The sequence below is a fragment of the Anguilla rostrata genome, chromosome 4 (assembly GCF_018555375.3).
Source record: "Anguilla rostrata isolate EN2019 chromosome 4, ASM1855537v3, whole genome shotgun sequence".
NCBI lineage: Eukaryota > Metazoa > Chordata > Actinopteri > Anguilliformes > Anguillidae > Anguilla > Anguilla rostrata.
This window is the reverse complement of record NC_057936.1, coordinates 37,265,889-37,284,590: the sequence shown is the minus strand read 5'-3', so window position 1 is coordinate 37,284,590 and position 18,702 is coordinate 37,265,889. Positions and strand designations below refer to the sequence as shown.

Below are 18,702 nucleotides of genomic sequence, written 5' to 3'. Positions count from 1 at the left end.
TAATTTATAATTTCACATTGTAACAACTTTAAATTCTCATCTGTCTACTTTAATCCAAGGTAGAGTAATTTAAATCTGTACATAGTACCCACTTAATTTCAGTTGAGTTGAATTAGTGGAACAAGTTAGAGTAATTTAAAATTGCACACTGCAACAGTTAAGGTAACACATTTATCAATTAGGAACAATAACTTCCCATCAAATGTATAAATAATTACAGATGCAACGTCTACATTCAAAACTTGGTTTTAATGTATCAAAACACATCACTTTCTTTGCAACAAGGCCAAGTAAATGTGGGTGCGTTTGTAAATACGCTCTGAGCACCCTGGGTGCTCTCTGATCGTTCGGAAATTCAGAGCGCTCAGAGCGTCCCCGTTCTAAAATTAAGTGCTCTGAAATCAGAACAGATTTTCAGAGTGAATTTACAAACGCACCCAGAAACAGAGAGGAGAGGAGAGAGGGAAGAGGCGACCAGAAATTACACCAAAACGTGGTTGAGAACTCTCAGCATTGTTTTTCCCTGTTCATTTGGTTGAGGCACTGTGAGAAAAATTTAAGGCGCTGAATACCGTTTTGATGAATGTTGCAAGCTACATGACAAGTTTACACCAACAGAAGCCTTTACTGTCATTGTATAGAATACCATTGAGATCAGGTTCAAGTTACATTTCTAGGCAGCCAATATGTGCTGAAGCAAGCATAATTATGGTAGAAGACGAGACAAACATACAAAACTAGATACAAAAAGAACATAAAAAGGGTGACTTGCACTAGTGCAATGTCCATAGCAGGTCCCCCAAAGTGCTAGTATAATATACAGTACCTCCTCATCACCATAATCACTTCCGCCACCATCATAAGCATCAACTGCAGCATATTGACAGAATATCATGACTACATCCTCCCTAGTATTTTTCTGATAAAATGATGGCATTACCATCATTACAATGTCAACAGATTGACGTGCACAAGAACTAAATTAAAACACCCAAAACTGCTTGTCAATAAAATATACATTGTCTTGCATTGTTGTAGTTTCAGGACAGTAATAACCATAGACCAATGATTTCAACATTATAACAGTGTTGAGTATTTTTGTCTTTTTCAAGTGGTGAACTACATTTAAGGTAGGATCCCCCACATATTAAAGTAGGATGTCTGCAGGCATTAGCAAGTTAAATTTAAGGCTTTTTAGACATTTTAAATGATTCTTAGAATAACATTTAAGACAGTTTGCCACACAAGTAAGCACAGGAAAGTTGTACTCTCAGCTACTTGACATTTTTACAATGATCTAAAACGACAACATTGACATTTGTCCAAATGTTTATTTTGGTCCAAGAAAAGGACACATTGCGGGCTTTTACCATTTAAATACAAACGCATTGTAACCACAGATAAATACACCATGATATATTCAACTGTCATGATGTATTAGACAATTTTATGAACAAAAATAAATTTAAGACAATTTAAGACTTTTTAAAGGCTTGCAATCACCCTTAAAGACATGTCACGTTCATTTTTACATGTTACTTAATTTTCAGAAATGCTTTCCATGTTAGCTATTTAATAAGGTTAGAAGAGCTCAATAGAGTCTTATTATGTACTATACAGTTCCAAATCACACTGCCAAAATTCACAGGCCTCCCGTGCATTGTTCTACTTGGAATACAGTCACTCTTGTCTCTTCCTTGAGTGGGGAAGGCTGGACCTCGGGTTCTTCACTGGGGCAACAGTCATAAGGCCATGTGTGGGAGCTGAAAGGATATGAAATTGGACCAATTAAGAAAAATACATTGAGTAACACATGCAGCAGGCTAAAATCATAATTGTGTTTTGACAATGACAAACAGTCAATGAGCAAAGAGCTGTTTCTATATTATCCATAACTACCTTTATTCTGATCTTGTGCTCTAGTTTCCATTTGAGCTGTTGCACCAAATGTAGAGAACTCTGCAAAAGAAAATCAATTTAAGTCAGTATTTGGTGAAAATACAGAGAAATACTCTTGATAATATTGGGATGGCAGGTATGCCATCCCGCCAAGTTACGCCTTGGTGGGGGCATGCCCCATACCTATACAGCACCGAGAGTTTGGCACTTTTCAGGGTTCTCCACAGAAATAACCACAACAGCCACAGACACGCAGCCCTTAAAAGCATTAAATTCTGTACATTCTGACCCCATTTCAACAGACAGAATTCATAAACAACTTCACATGTCCACACAAAAAAGCCCCAAACTAAGGGGATTTTGCATTTTCTCCTTCTTCTTCTCTTTCTTCTTCTTCTTCTTCTTCTTCTCATTCTTATTTTTCCTGCCGCCTATCCCACTAACAACATGTCTCCCCATTGGACATTTTACCAACACCAGCCAAATCTTCACCTACACGACCCAATCAAAAACTCGCATACACACGCAAAATACCCATACCATTTTACTCTGAAACATTTCCAGTATAAACACCTAGTCTGCCTGTGGCCTAGTGGGCAAGGTTACAGTCTTGGGAACATGGGGTCATAGGTTCAAGCCCAGCTAGGAACACATTTCTTTAACCTGCTTTTACCCTCACTAATAATTGTCTACTACTTCTCAATTATTGCTTTTGCACCATATCTACCCGCCGTTCACCGAACCTATACACTGCATTATGACGTACCATCTAGACGTTCAGTTATTACAATATTGCAAAGCCATATGGATTCAACGGGAGCTCTTCTGTGCTTACTGGCCTGTGTTCTTCTTTAAAACCACGGACAGGTTTGCTTATGATGTTTCACGCATTGCATAGCTATGTCATGGTGCTGCACTAACAAAATCACAGACTGGTAAACCTCCGGTTGAAGGATTGAATCCCGCCTCGCCCTCAGGCAGATCATTTCCTCCTTTACACTAACGTTTTCTTACGCTTATATTTGCCTTACCAAAACTCACTCACAGCCACCCATATGCATTTCATGACGGCAAATGTATTCCTTTTATTACACCAGTTCACCACTGTGCCATTTCTACTAACTATATTTCTTCACTTGGCTACCGTACAAAACCTTCTTATCAGCAAACGCCACGTTTCTACATTCATGTTACCTCGCCCTGTTCTCTATTTAGCCACATACAAACAATTACTACATATGTACGTTCTGCAACTCCCCATTAAAACATTACATTTAAAATCATGACTCACTCATAATTATAACTACTACTACTGAACATGAGAAAAGCACATCAGCGCAATAGATTTCACACGTTACTTAACACTCCACTTTAACAACTAATGCTTTATACCGACTGTTATATATACCGTTCGATAAGGAAACTAAGCTTGCTCATGGTCACTTCATTTACTTCGCACTATAGTCTGTGATCATGTCAACCTTCACCTACATGCCCATTCTGATAAAAACATATTGTTTCAACTACGCAATTTCATCATTTCTTCTAATTTCTCTCACACTGTTGTTATTTCTCATATTCAAAGCCTGCTGAGACATATGCGTCTGCTCCTATTCTCCACTATCAAGTTTTCCGGTTCTAGCTTAGCAAAACAGCGAAGAGGATTCCTACCTGCAGATAAGCCTATCAAAATGCCTTATAAACCTTACAAACACTAAAAGTGCATCTCCACGAAATAACAGACAATGGAGCAGGACAGAAGGGTACATAAGTTGCGACCTAGGGAGCTCTAATTCTACGGGCTTGCTGATTCTTTTTTCAATCAAGTCTCGTTGGATGGCCATCAAATCCTGGCCATATTTCACCTGCGTTTCTGATGCGTTTACACTTACGCCACTGCACCCTTTGTCACAGCCACTGTTTTACATATATAGCAAACCGAAACTGCTAAACGGTACACGCTCATCAGACTGTACAAATTCACAGAAGGATAGCCATAATCCACAACTGTTTCTTACAGGGTCATTTCTCACTCTCATAATAAAATGCTTTGCAAAAAGACATGATATCTCATAAAAAACACGTTTTCAACGTACAAAAATGCCAAGTTACTCACACATACAAGACATACACCATCTATAACTCATTCATTCAGACTACCAAAATCCAGGCCTGCCATTAAAGTATTGATATCAAAATGACGCCAAGTTACGGTACTACAAACAATATAGGCTATCTTGCCTCACCAAAATTAAATAAGATGTATTCCAAAGCAATGCTACCCAATATTTCCTCAATTCTTTCAAGTCACTTGGTTGAGATTGATTATACAATGCACTGGCGCGAAGCCAAAGGCAATTTTTTTTTTTTTTTTTTTCAAGGCCACGATTACACCAGGTATAGACTAAGACTGCTAGAGGATTTGGGGGGAAAAGTTGAGTTTTTCTATTTCTAATGGAAATAATGTTTAGCTAAATGCTTTCAAAAGAAGCGCCAACAATGCTAGCTTGAAAAGGCTTGCTAGCTCCAGTTCGTCAAACACCAAAAACCAAATGAACACCACACAACTATTTTATATCATATTTATGATACATATTTTCACCAGCATGTTGATATCTCATTAGGACGTGGACAAGGTGAATTACGGCTTTCAAAAGAGCGCCACATACGTTAGCTTTCAAAAGAGGCACCGGCAACAATGCTAGCTAAAAGGACATGAATAAAGGTGCTTTACGGACCGCTGTTTATACATGTTGAATTAGCTCAATTGTTAGCTAACTAAACAGGCCATCGCCGAGATCAGCTAGGCAATGTTAGCTGGTCTTACATTACACTTGCACTGGGCTATTAGCGTTAAATACTCAAACTAGCAAATATGTTATCTAACAGAACACTAACTCAAATTAGTCCCAGAACGGACGCCAGGTCTGAACATCACCATTTCACCGGCTAACTTAAAGCATTAGCAACACATTCAGCTAGAACTGCAAACATGCATGCTGAAAGTAGACTCCAACATTACATTGCAAATACTACTAACTGAAAAGGTCTGCAATACATTCAGTTAAAAATATAAAGGCATAGTGAAACACTTACCTGCTCTTGAACACAGTCAAACCCAGATTTTCCCATGGAGAATTTGAAACCACAGGACCATTTTTTTCCCCAAACTTTATTTAACAATCAAACAAGCATGTACATGTTACGTCAGACATAAACAAGTACACAGTTCAGTACAAGAGAGCAGATAATAAAAATTAAGATTAAAAAAAAGAATAAATAAAAAATTATTAGTATATATATATTAAAAAAGGGGACGAAAACAAAATAAATCGATGCAATGAGAGACATAAATGTTCTAAATAAGTTGAAAATTTAATAATTATAATATAAATACAAAACTAAAAGACAAACTTAAATTAAACCTCTTCTTCCAAGAGGACGTTACCTCTTACATCACAGCAATATGCGCATGTGATTGGATATAAGGTTGTTAAAAGTGCCATGAAATTGAGTTTGAATATTAGCTTTTGTAATTAGTTAGCGTTCAAATATATTCGAATATCATTTGCCTATAATTAACAAAAATAAGCTGCTTATATTCGGGCGCAATATGCATGTGACGCCCCCTCTAAACTGGCCTGCGGGTTAGCCTATTTTCCACAAGCTGGCAGTAGAATAGAGGATATCGGTGAACTTTCGTACTAGGTTACTACATAGGGGGCCTCGTTTATAAAACGTATTTTAGATCAACTGTGTGGCGCGTATGTAGAAAATGACGTCAGAGTAGTGATTTATAAAATTTCAACATGACTCGATTTGACCGAGGAAACGGATGTGATTCTACGTCAGGACTTCACTTGACGTATGCACGCAAGTTCATTTTATAAATGAGCCTCCTGCAGTTTCTATAGCCTAATGTGAAAATGAATGTGCAAATAAAGCACTTTCTCATGGATGTAATTTGCCACAACTCAGCATTTATTAATCACAATAATAGGGCTGTTTTTTTCTTAACACAAAAACTATTCAAACGGCTAATACCTGTAGCCTAAAACAACATAAATTACATACTCGGTTTAGTTTGTTTAACTTCTTTCATCATCCAATTTTATCAAAATCTTCAGAACAGAAAGAAAACAGCCTGCCATTGGAACATTATTTAACCTAAATTGTTAGCTGACCAGTAACGTTAGCACAGGAAATGAACTTTGCGTGCATGAACATGATTCACCGCATGCAATTAAAGCCTGTATATTTATGTTAATTACAAAACGCGGAATTTGAATGATAAAATTGGGGTTTGAACTTTAAAAAAAAAAGAAAAGATTTTCGAATAGTTTTCGAACTTATTTTTTGACAGCCCTAACTGGATATAACGTCTGTAATGTTACATGCATTCATTCTGTTTAAGTGTTTCTAGCACCTTCTATAGGCCATTAAGTGAATGTCACTTATTCCTGTTATTTCAGATGTTTGCATTCTCATTGGTTGTTAGTCACATTGATTGCTAGTCACATGACAAGAGCAGCCATTTTCCCATTTTCCCTGTAAAACAAGCTAGAGAACAGCATGATTCAAGACCTCCTTTAATCTTGTTCCATCTGCCTGTGTGATCCTTGGAGAAGCTTTGTTTGTGAGTAGATTAATTCATCTATGTTTTTAGGAATTATTTATGCTCATACTTCATTGTATTTCATAATATTTGTTTACATTATTTTACTTTTGTATTGTTTGCAGTTTCACACTACAACAACTTGACCACATGAAAGTGCTGTATCTTCATTAAACGGACGTACAAGTGCACGTTGATGAACTCACTTTATGCTCCTTCATCATTGAAGCTACCTAGGGCTACTTTAGTCAAGTCAGTTAAGAGTGTTTAGCTATCTGGTGATGTGTGCCTCGCTACGCGCTCAAGTTCCAGAATAGTGAAAAAACAGCATCACAGCGGGTTCTACACAGAAGATACCCTCGTGAACAAGACAAGTACTCTTCATTAGCCGTTTCAGTTGTTCCAGCCTGTTCTCTCATAAGCTACAAGATGGACGCTACTCCACTCACAGAAGAACAGCAGACAGCTCCTCCAGCAGATGAGATGTTTGTTACCAGGTCGGTGGTTAGCATCTCCAGTTCAAGCACAAACAAGTCTTCTGCTAGCTTAGCCGCAGCTAAAGCACGGGCTAAAGTGTTAGCTGCACGTGCCCGCACAGCCTTCGTTCAGAAAGAAAACTAATTATCATTAGAAAAAGCTTGGATGGACGCCGCTCTTGCGACGCTAAAGCTAGACCAAGAGATTGCAGCAGCAGTGGCAGAGGCTGACGCTCTCTAGTGTACAGCAGCAGAATTGGAGAGAGGCTCCAGAGCCTTCAACATCGCAGCTCTTCCACCCCAATCTCCACAAGAAAGAACCAGCGAGTACATTGAATGTCATTCTAAAGCAGCCCCTGAGCCTACACTCATTGACTCAGCACATTGTCAGCCTCAGCAATGCAATCCTGCTGCCTCCAACAGTGCCGCTTCAGACCTCTCCAATGGTGGCCTCAACAGGACTAGGCCATATATCTCAACCAGCCAGCTAGTGAAGCCACATCCTGATGCTAACTCTCACAGCTCCAACCTCATGAGGTCACGTCAGCCACCCCACTCCACTCTCCACGAACAAGCTCCTCATACTCTCTCTGCCGACCAAACAGGGTTCGGTGACATTGCTAGATTCCTCGCTCGACGTGAACTGCTGAGCTCCAGTCTCACCAAATTCGACGATCAACCTGAAGGCTACTGGGCATGGAAGTCAAGCTTCCTAAACTCCCTTAAAGGATTAGGACTTACCTGCAGTGAAGAGCTTGATCTGCTAACTAAGTGGTTAGGCCCGCAGTCTTCAGCACACGTCAAGAGGATTCGAGCCGTCCATGTCAACGACCCAGCTCTAGGCCTGAGAATGGCATGGTCTTATCTTCAGGAGTGTTATGGGTCAGCAGAGATGATCGAGAAGGCTCTCTTAGACAGACTGGAGAAGTTTCCGAGGATCAACAATAAAGATCCTCAGAAGCTCAGAAAGCTTGGTGACCTGCTAGAGGAGCTAGTATTAGCGCGTCATGAAGGCAACCTACCTGGGCTGACTTACCTAGACACCGCTAGAGGCCTGAACCCCATAGTAGAGAAGTTGCCATTCGGCCTCCAAGAAAAATGGATCTCTCAAGGGAGTAATTACAAGCTACACTACAAGGTGCATTTTCCACCATTCGCTTACTTTTCCGACTTCGTCTGCAGAGAGGCCTACATCCGCAACGACCCAAGTTTCTTTCTGTCTTCTTCAACTGCTACAACAATGAAGCCAGACAATGCAGTGAAGAAGATGAGAAGCTCTGGAAACTTCATGTCCTCACACAAGACAGAGGTCTTCTCTACATCTGACTCTGACACTACAGAGACTCCCAGTGCTAGGCCGGATGTCAGTAGCCAATGTCCTATCCACAAAAAGCCTCACCCTCTTAAATGCTGTAGAGGCTTCAGAACTAAAACCATAGAAGAACGCAAGGCGTTTCTCAAAGAAGCTGGCATATGTTTTAGATGTTGTTCTTCAAGTAAACATCTCGCCAAATATTGTAAAATCGCAGTTCATTGTAAAGAGTGCAACAGTGACAGGCACATAGCAGCTATTCACCTGGACAGTCCAGGAATAGTGGACCCTGGTCAGGAATGGAAGGTGAGCCATCTCTACGTTACTCAAGTGTACGGAGGTCTGTGGAGAAAACAACAGCCCACGCTCCTGCTCCAAAATCTGCCTCATCACAGTGCATCTTAATGGACAACCCGACAGGTCAGTGAGACTCTACGCTATTCTCGATGACCAGAGCAACCGGTCACTTGCCAGATCAGAGTTCTTTGACATCTTTGGTCTTAAAGGCACAGATGCTCTTTACACACTCTGGACGTGTGCTGGTCTCACTGAGATGTCTGGAAGGAGAGCCACAGGCTTCATCGCGCAACCTTTGGATGGAAGCCTCAGCATAAATCTCCCAACTCTCATAGAGTGCAACTACATCCCTGAAGACAGGTCAGAGATACCTACTCCAGAGTGCAAGACAACCTCACTCCATCAAGCTTCCATCTTTGTTAGGTCTACAAGGTTCCAGTGCCACTTAACACCTAGGCACGTGATTCGTGTCTCCTGAGATGGTCGTGAAGGGGCCATCACTTCACGCCAACCTTTGAGGAGCTCAGGCATAATCCCCAACTGAGCTCATAGTTGTGCAGCTCCAGTGCCCTGAAGCATCTTAGGCAGAGATACTCTCTCGCAATGTGTTGCAGAGCATCACGACCAGACCTAACAACTCCGAGTGCTGGAAGCACGATTCTATCGTTCCGACGTGACCACAGAGGGAGATCTGACTCTCCTTGGGTGATCACCCCCACAAGCCAGGTCAAATCCGAGTCGTGTTTGACTCCAGTGCCAAACATCTTGGAGTATCTCTCAACGATGTGTTGCTGACCAGACCAGACCTGAACAACGGTTTGCTGGGAGTTCTGATGCGTTTCCGACGTGAACAGATTGCGGTCACTGCAGACATTGAACAGATGTTCCATAGCTTTATCGTGAGGGAAGATCATAAGAATTTCCTCCGATTCTTATGGTTCAAGAACAACGACCCTATGGATGAGGTTGTGGAATACCGGATGCGGGTCCATGTATTTGGCAACAGCCCCTCTCCAGCGGTAGCAACCTACGGCCTCAGACGAGCTGCTCTACACGGAGAAGATGAGTTTGGCCATGCAGCAAAGGAGTTCATACATAGAGAGTTCTATGTGGACGATGGCCTCAAATCTCTGCCCTTCGTAACTGAAGCCGTCGGTCTACTCAAAGCAGCACGAAGTATGCTGGCTATGTCCAACTTACACCTCCACAAGATTGCATCCAACTGTCCAGCAGTCATGCAAGCATTTCCATCTTCTGAGTATGCCAACGACTTGAAGGATCTCGACCTAGACATTGATTCTCTTCCAGTGCAGCGCAGTCTAGGATTGAACTGGGACTTGAGCAATGATACGTTCACCTTCCGGGTCGCCAGCACCAAAAAGCCCTTTACATGCAGAGGTGTGCTTGCTACTGTGAACAGTTTGTTCGATCCACTTGGTCTAGTGGCACTAGAGCCCGACCGATATATCGGTTTAGCCGATATATCGGCCATTATTTGACTTTTTTGACAACATCGGGATCGGCAGTTATGCAGCCGATGTGTCCCGATTTTTAAATAAGTATAATAAACAAAAAGAAACATTGATTATTTATTTGTACTTGTCTGTTCGAACGTTGTAATTGCTATTTACTAGAATTATCCAGTAGAGGGAGCTCTAATACAAGTGTGAACTGCAGCAGCTGACGTGTAATAAGACGTTTGTCACTTGTGCCTCATCCAATATTCTCCACTGCAAGACTTGTCTGCACAGATTCAATTGCCGCAATAAAGGTATGTATATTTAGTGAAAGTTTTTAATTAAATGCGTTTATACGACCACTATGTTTATCAATCCTCATTATCAAGCGAGCGAGCTAGCTAACATATTTGGTTCACTTTAGCAAGCTAGCTGGCTAGCAAGCCTTTATGAAGTGGCAGTGAGCACATAAGCAGCGTAGGATCTACATTTCCAGAGGACATCGCTGTATTCTCAAATAAATAACCAGCCAAAATAAAATGGTGATTGAATACATCACACATTTGTTTTTTTATCTGAGATAATGATATGAGCTACTATATGATGCTGTGTCAATAGCCAACGCGTTATTGCAAGCGAGTGTGTCATCTAGTCACGCGTCATCGTAGCAAGCTAACCAGACAGTAAAAACGCCGATAAAACACTTCTAACGTGGATCATTTTAAGCCATGTTATCTAGCTTTGTCGTGATAACATGAGAGAATGATTGCTGTTGGAGAAGTGAATCAACCAACAGTTAGCGAGGGTAGCCTGCACGAAAGCACATTGTTTTTTTCACGTATTTCATCCAGTCAATTTAATTTCATCTAACGTTACACTTGATTCACTCATTAGCTTACTCTTTGAGATCATGTAGTAGAAATAAAATAAGAAAATATAATTCATTTATTTTACTGAGAATATATAATAAGAAATAATGAGGCTGTGTCCATAGCTAATGCGTAGGCGAGTGTGTCATCTAGGCACGTGTCAGAGCGCATTGTAGTTATTTCCACCACCAAATTCTTATGGACAGGGAAGCTCGCTAGATAAAGTCTTACTCTTTGAGATCATGTAGTAGAAATAAAATAAGAAAATATAATTAATTTACTGAGAATAGATACTAAGAAACAATAATAACAAATTAATAACAGCAACAACAATAATAATAATATTCATAAAAATACATGTTTGAAACTGGAAAAGTGATTTTTTTAAATTAATTTTTTATAGATGGCTGGAAAAGAAAGGAGTAACAGCAAGGTGTGGAGTTACTTTGATTTCACACACTTAAAGATGGTGTTAATATATATATTTAATTTAATATCATCTTTTACATTTTTTTATCTGAAAAGTTCTTTGTGTGTTTATTTTTATTTGTTTGCTTATAAGTTAAATGTTCTTAAATATAGAAACTTTAATAAAATACAAGTTTTTCAGATTGATTTGAAAATGTTGCACTTTTTGACAAAATATCGGTCAAAACATCGGTAATCGGTGGGCTAGGACTCTCCAAAATCGGGATCAGCATCGGACCCAAAAATCTAAGTGGCACCGATCTCCATACAAGGAAAGTTCCTGCTGAGAGAGCTCACCCACGATACCGTTGACTGGGATGAGCCCCTTCCAGCTGAAAAGGAAGCAGAGTGGATCGCTTGGAGAGATTCACTACAAGCCCTTGAACACTTTGAGACTCCTCGTTGCTACACGAGCACATCTGTCTCTAACGGCCAGCGCATGGAGCTGCACGTATTTTCAGATGCTTCTGTGAAAGCCGCCGCTGCAGTGGCCTACCTGAAGGTGTTAGATGACAACGGTGTGGACCACGTAGGATTCATCATGGGGAAGGCCAAGTTGGCTCCTATGTCAGTCCATACAGTCCCACGGCTTGAGCTAGGAGCTGCAGTCCTAGCAGTCGAGATCGCGGGAACTGGTGTCCAGAGAATTGGATGTCAAACTTGACGTCACAAGGTTTTACACCGACAGCAAGGTCGTGCTGGGTTACATTCACAATGTTACCCGCAGGTTCTATGTGTATGTCAGTAACAGAGTAGAATGCATCAGGAAGTTCTCGAGCCCTGAACAGTGGCACTACGTACCCACCAGCCAGAATCAAGCAGATGTAGCAACCAGGTCAGTTCCTGCAGTGCTGCTCTTGAACACCAGCTGGCTCACCTGGCCCAAGTTCCTGCTGCTACCCATGAAAGAAGATGCTCCTGTGGATACATCTTACAACCTCGTAGACCCAGAGTCTGATGTAGAAGTTCGATCTCACCTCACGGCATGTACCGACATAAACCTGGGCTCTCAGCGATTTGAAAGGTTCTCAACATGGCAGTCTCTCATCACAGCCACAGCCACTCTGATCCACATCGCCGAGACCATCAGAGCCAAGACTTCAAAGCAGAACACAGAATGTAAAGGCTGGCATCAATGTTTGAAAGCCCACATGCCTGACAATCTGTCAAAAGCGAAGCAAGTCATCATTGGATGTGCCCAAAACAAAGCGTATCAGACTGAGATGTCTTGTCTGAAGCAAGGGATGGACATCCCGAATAACATTGAGGAAGTTGGATCCTGTCCTCGATGATGGTGGACTCCTGAGAATCGGGGGCCGGCTTCGTCACTCAACTCTCATAACAGAGGAGAAACACCCTCTCGTCGTCTGTGGTCACAGCCACATCGGCGCTCTACTTATCAACTACTACCACGAGAGAGTCAAGCACCAAGGCCGGGTCTTCACAGAAGGAGCTATACGCTCAGATGGCATCTGGATTGTTGGAGCCAAGAGATGCATCGCGAGACATCTGCACAGGTGTGTCATATGTAACAAGCTCCAAGGCAAGACAGCCGAGCAAAAGATGGCTGACCTCCCTTCAGATCGGCTAAGCACAGAGCCGCCCTTCACCAACGTAGGCATTGATGTATTTAGCCCTTGGAGTATCTCTACTTGACGCACCCGTGGAGGTGCTGCCAACAGCAAGAGGTGGGGAGTGATCTTCACCTGCCTCAGCGTGTGTGCTGTTCACATAGAGCTCATCGAGGCCATGGACACATCGAGCTTCATAAACGCTCTTCGTCGTTTCTTTGCCACCAGGGGTCCCGTGAAGCTGATCCGCTCTGACTGTGGCACAAATTTCAAGGGAGCCTGCACAGAGCTGAAAGTACTCCTACAAGATGACAAGGAGCCCATCGTCTCCAGGTTCCTCAGCGAAAAAGGCTGTATATGGATCTTCAATCTGCCCCATTCCTCTCACATGGGTGACGTGTGGGAGAGGATGATTGGGGTCTCCAGGAGGATTCTGGATTCCATGCTGTCCCAGATCCAACCTTCTCATCTTACCCACAAGGTTCTGTCATGGCAGAGGTGTCAGCCATAATCAATGCCAGACCTCTGACAACCATCTCAACAGATGCGAATGCTCCATCCCTTCTTACTCCAACCATGATCCTTACTCAGAAAGTCTGCAGTCCTCATCCTCCTCCAGGGTGCTCTGTTGATGCAGATCTACACCGCCAGCAATGGAGAAGAGCTTTTGGGAGAGGTGGAGGCGCGAGTATCTCTCTACACTCCAGAATCGTTCCAAGTGGCAGAAGAGCCATCCCAACACCAAGGAAGAAGACCTAGTGCTTCTTCCTGATACCCAGGTTAAGAGAAACCAGTGGTCCATGGCGTTGGTCACGAAAGCCTTCCCTGCAAGCGACGGTAAGGTCAGGAAGTTGGAGCTCAAGGTCGCCAGAGGAGGGACCTCCAGGACCTTCCTCCGCCCCATCACTGAGGTGGTGGTGTTCATGTCCCCCTAGGGTTACATAGACTCTTTCTTAATCTACAGCTGTTCAGTCTTTAATAGTGGTATTGTGTTCAATACCAGGCGGGGAGTGTAATGTTACATGCATTCATTCTGTTTAAGTGTTTCTAGCACCTTCTATAGGCCATTAAGTGAATGTCACTTATTCCTGTTATTTCAGATGTTTTCATTCTCTTTGGTTGTTTAAAGTCACATTGATTGTTAGTCACATGATCATTTTCCCATTTTCCCATTTTCCCTGTAAAACAAGCTAGAGAACAGCATGATTCAAGACCTCCTTTAATCTTGTTCCATCTGCCTGTGTGATCCTTGGAGAAGCTTTGTTTGTGAGTAGATTCATTCATCTATGTTTTTAGGAATTATTTCTGTTCATACTTCATTGTATTTCATAATATTTGTTTACATTATTTCATAGTCACTTTTGTATTGTTTGCAGTTTCACACTACAACAACTTGACCATATGAAAGTGCTGTATCTTCATTAAACGGACGTACAAGTGCACGTTGATAACTCACTTTATGCTCCTTCATCATTGAAGCTACCTAGGGCCACTTCAGTCAAGTCAGTTAAGAGTGTTTAGCTATCTGGTGATGTGTGCCTCGCTACGCGCTCAGGTTCCAGAATAACGTCTTCTTGTTTTACAGCGGTTTGTATACAGCTTATTGGTGAATTAGCCTACCACCACCTTCTGCTCCTGAGTGTGGACCAGACAATAGATTTACACTCTAAATCCCTTAACCCTAAGCTATATTTTATCCTCCGTGCTTTATACCTAGTCCTACTATAAAATCCATGTCAGCTACCCTAGAACCCTATACCTGCTTATCCATCATATCCTATAAAAATTTTTAAAAAACTCTTTATTGGATATAACGCGTTAACGGTCCACTTGTAAATGCGCAGACAGACAGAAGCCAATACGTCATTTACAAACGTTCTGACAACCTACTAGTAATGTTTCAAATGAAGTAAGGATGAGGACTGTGATATAACGTAATCGTTACGTTATTAAATTACATTGTATTTAGGTTACGTAATTCTATAACGTTACTGCAACGTTGCAGAACAGTCTCCATGAGGACTGGTTATTTTACGACCATAGAGCAATGTTGTCACAACGTCACCTGTTGGTAATGTTGCGACTTACCAAATTACGACCAAAGTGCAATGTTGTCATTACGTAGTGTGTTTGAGGGTAGTCGCTAATTTGTGTTTAACTGTTGATGGTAATCAACAGTTAATTTATGCATTATTTTATCACACCATATAACTTAATAAAAATTCTTACACCATTTTAACTTAATTAAACGAAAAAAAAGTAGGTTAAAACTTACCTGTGTGGACTCCAGCTCCGACTCGAGACAGCCAGACTGAGACTGGGGGTGGGGGTGGAGGACTTAATTGACAAACGTCAACTCGGAAAGTTGGCTTTCCCGCATTTCACAACACGAACGCAAGAGTTATCAGAACTTTCGCCCCTTGTATTGCATCACAACTGAAAGATATAAGTATTAATAACTCACTCAATGGTTTTGAAACAAACAACTAGCTTGGTTTGCTGGACTGACTTAAGTTATTGCCTCAATGTTAACAACTTAAAACACTTTTTTATGTTAGAAAAATAAAAGTAGGCGTTTTTACACTGTAGTTTTAAATGCCTTGTACAATGTTCACGCTGCATAACATACAGGTACATTGCCATTTTGAACTGCACAAAGAGTAAACCTGCTGTGTTACCTAATGTTAGCTAATTTTATTTATTTATTTAGTTTATTTAGACAGGGACAGTGTACAAAGAACATTAACCTTATATAAAACAAGGAAAGATGTAATGTACCGGGTTATAGCAATTTGCTAATTTCCACCCGTAGTCCCTGGGCAGGTAAGTAAGACAGTAAAATAGAAAGTACATTAAACAGTAAAATAGAAAGGACATTAAAAAACAAAGTACAAAATACAAAAATAGTAAAAACATACAAAACACAGTAATCCCCACATCCCAACCCTAAAACAAAGCGCCCCCCCCCCAGTACAAAAAGTGTGACAGAATCATTGCATTTAAATAGGTCTTTGATGCCTCAACCGTGAGGGAGTTTCTTATATGTCTAAAATTTGCAAGGTTAAATTTCAGTGTGACACCCAGGTATTTAATTTTTTGTCCATTTACGCAGATGTCAGGACACTCTCTTAAGTTTGTACCTATTGGTAAAATACATACTTACAGTCTTTCCAACATTTAAAGTAAGACAGCAGTCATTTAGCCATTTAGCAACATTTTCCATTTCCTTTGATAATTTTGTGGCGACTTCTATTGCGTTTTTCCCATGGGTGTATAACACGGTGTCATCTGCATACATCAAGATTTCAACATCATCGCATTCAGATGGGAGATCATTGATGTATATACTGAAAAGCAGTGGTCCTAGAATTGAGCCTTGTGGCACTCCCATAGTGCAGGCTTTTAGAGGTGATAAGTTATTGTTTATCCGCACACACTGTTGTCGGCCATTTAGGTATGATTTAATCCAGTTTTGTGTTGTTATGGAAAGGTCATAGTTAGGTAGCTTATTGAGTAGTGTTTGATGATTAACCGTGTCAAAAGCCTTATGCAGGTCGAGGAAGACTGCTCCCACCACCCCACCTTTATCTAGGTTTGCTTTAAGGACTTCAAGGAAGTAGAAGCATGCCGTTTCAGTTGAATGTTTTTTTCTGAATCCAAATTGCATAGGGTGTAAAAGGGCCTTGGAATCAAGGCGTGCAATCAGTTGTTCTGCTACTACCTTTTCAGTGACCTTGGAGATGGCGGGGAGTATGCTCATAGGTCTATAATTACTTTCCTCCTGTTTATCTCCAGATTTGTACACAGGGGTTATTATAGCCAGTTTCAAGGCACTAGGAAAAGTGCTCTCAAAAATTGACTTGTTTATTATTTGAGTTATAGGAGTGGTAAAATTTTCTTTATATTTTTTTAGAAATGCAGTATCAAGACCATATATGTCCTATGCTAGTGACTGTTCTTCAGGGCCACCATAGATGTGTTTCTCATACACCATTAAGCAGAAATATTTTTTGTTTCTTTTTTGTCTGCTGAAATATAATGCAGTAACAGGTATTCATGCATCGACACAGATGTGCCTGTCATTTAGAGGGCACAAGACTGTTTTTTTTTAAATTAGTTTCCTCCAGTCAGTGCTTGAGTATGTCTACTTCCAATTGGGGCCCACCTTAGCCAAAAGTAAGTTGTGTCACCACTGGGTGACAGAGAGCTATAAAATGAGATTCATCAAAGCATTCTCTGGTCCTGAGCAGAGCCCGTTCTTGCCATACTAAGTTCATTTCATGAGACACACTATGTAGACCTGGCAGGACATTTTGCAGTTCTCATTTGCTGACAACGTGTACAGACAGGGTACAAGTAATGAGAATAATCAGAAACAAACTGTTCCATGTTTGATGATTGAGCGGCTATTGTGATCTCACTTGTTTAATTTCCAGCTCCTTTTCCGAAGTCAAGGATACATTTTAGGAAATTTCACCTCAAATGTTAGTCACCACTAACACAGGGAATTGGGAAATTTGTGTTAATACCAGAATTTCACCAAATCACTGAGAATACAGAATGCATCTGCACATGCACTTCTAGGCATCGTTTAGTGTTCATTCTGCTCAATAAAGGCATACAGTTGTTTGACTTTTCAACTCTCTTGTCGTGTCTACAGTAGAGAGCATCGCTCAATAGCCACATCTCAGATGCCTGCTAAATTTAGCTCTCTGCCATTGAAATGATGAAAAATCTGAGAGGTGTTGTATAAGGAGCAGTAAATTCTCTTTTGAAATACAGGACAGTAGGCAAACTTACTTCCTCTCAAGACTCTGGAGGATCTACACAAACCAGTCTCCCCAGCTTCAGTGTAAAAAGAAGCTTGGACCTGTTTCTGGTCAAACTGCCATCAAAACAAAAAAAGATCATATGATGACATATGATTGTTAAAGACTGTATGTATGTGACTTAAATAGACCAATTTGTAGGTATAACAATGTGTAATTTCACCACATTTGGAGGAGACCTTTGCTTGCCTAAGTCAAAAAGCAATACCATTGTTATAAGCTTCCTTGTTTGAAAAATGATCATGCTCATGTTGTGATGAAATGATTATGTTCCCTCTTGCAATTATACAATTTCTGTTCCTTTTCTTTTGACACACATTCTCATGATTTGAGTGGGTCTCTTTTCCTGACATACTGAAGGTGCAAAGGACAGTGGCCATTATGACTCTGACTTTAAGCTCAGAATTAAAGAGGTGGATTTGGCTAATTGCTCTCTAATGGACAGGAATCCCACCCATGGAGAAAACTTATGCTCCAGACTTCCTCAGGCCACACAAAAGAGGACGGACGTTGATCCCAAGAGTCAACCTTGTGCAGGACACACATCAGATTCCTTTCTCTCCAGGTATAACCACACAGACCACCAGTCAGATCAAATGCCTCTCCCAAAATCTCTGGGTTCTTAAAATCCAGGCATGTTTAATCCTTGGCTGCATGGTGGTATGATTGAGCAAACTGAACAAGTGTGATCACAAAGAGAGAAATGTTTGAGATTCCATCTGTCACAGTATTTTTCATTTCATGTGTAGGTCTTTAATTCTAGGTTACTTATGACTGAGTGTGAGAACAGACAGTAGATATTCTTACAATATGTATAGAGATGGATGAATCCTCTGGTACATTCCATATACCAGATCGTTCCAATCTGATACAAAATTGAAGTTGCTTATGAGGTTTGATGCTTATGTT

At 41.0% G+C, this 18,702-nt stretch overlaps 1 long non-coding RNA gene across 1 annotated transcript; it reads right to left on the bottom strand.

Moving 5' to 3' along the window:
* Positions 1 to 306: 306 nt before the first annotated feature.
* LOC135253330 (uncharacterized) lies at positions 307 to 15,308 on the bottom strand. The gene is made up of 3 exons (XR_010329587.1): positions 15,240 to 15,308; positions 1,900 to 1,959; positions 307 to 1,763 (listed from the first exon to the last, which is right to left on the bottom strand). It is a non-coding gene; the product is annotated as an uncharacterized LOC135253330 (long non-coding RNA).
* Between the last annotated feature and the right edge of the window lie 3,394 nt (positions 15,309 to 18,702).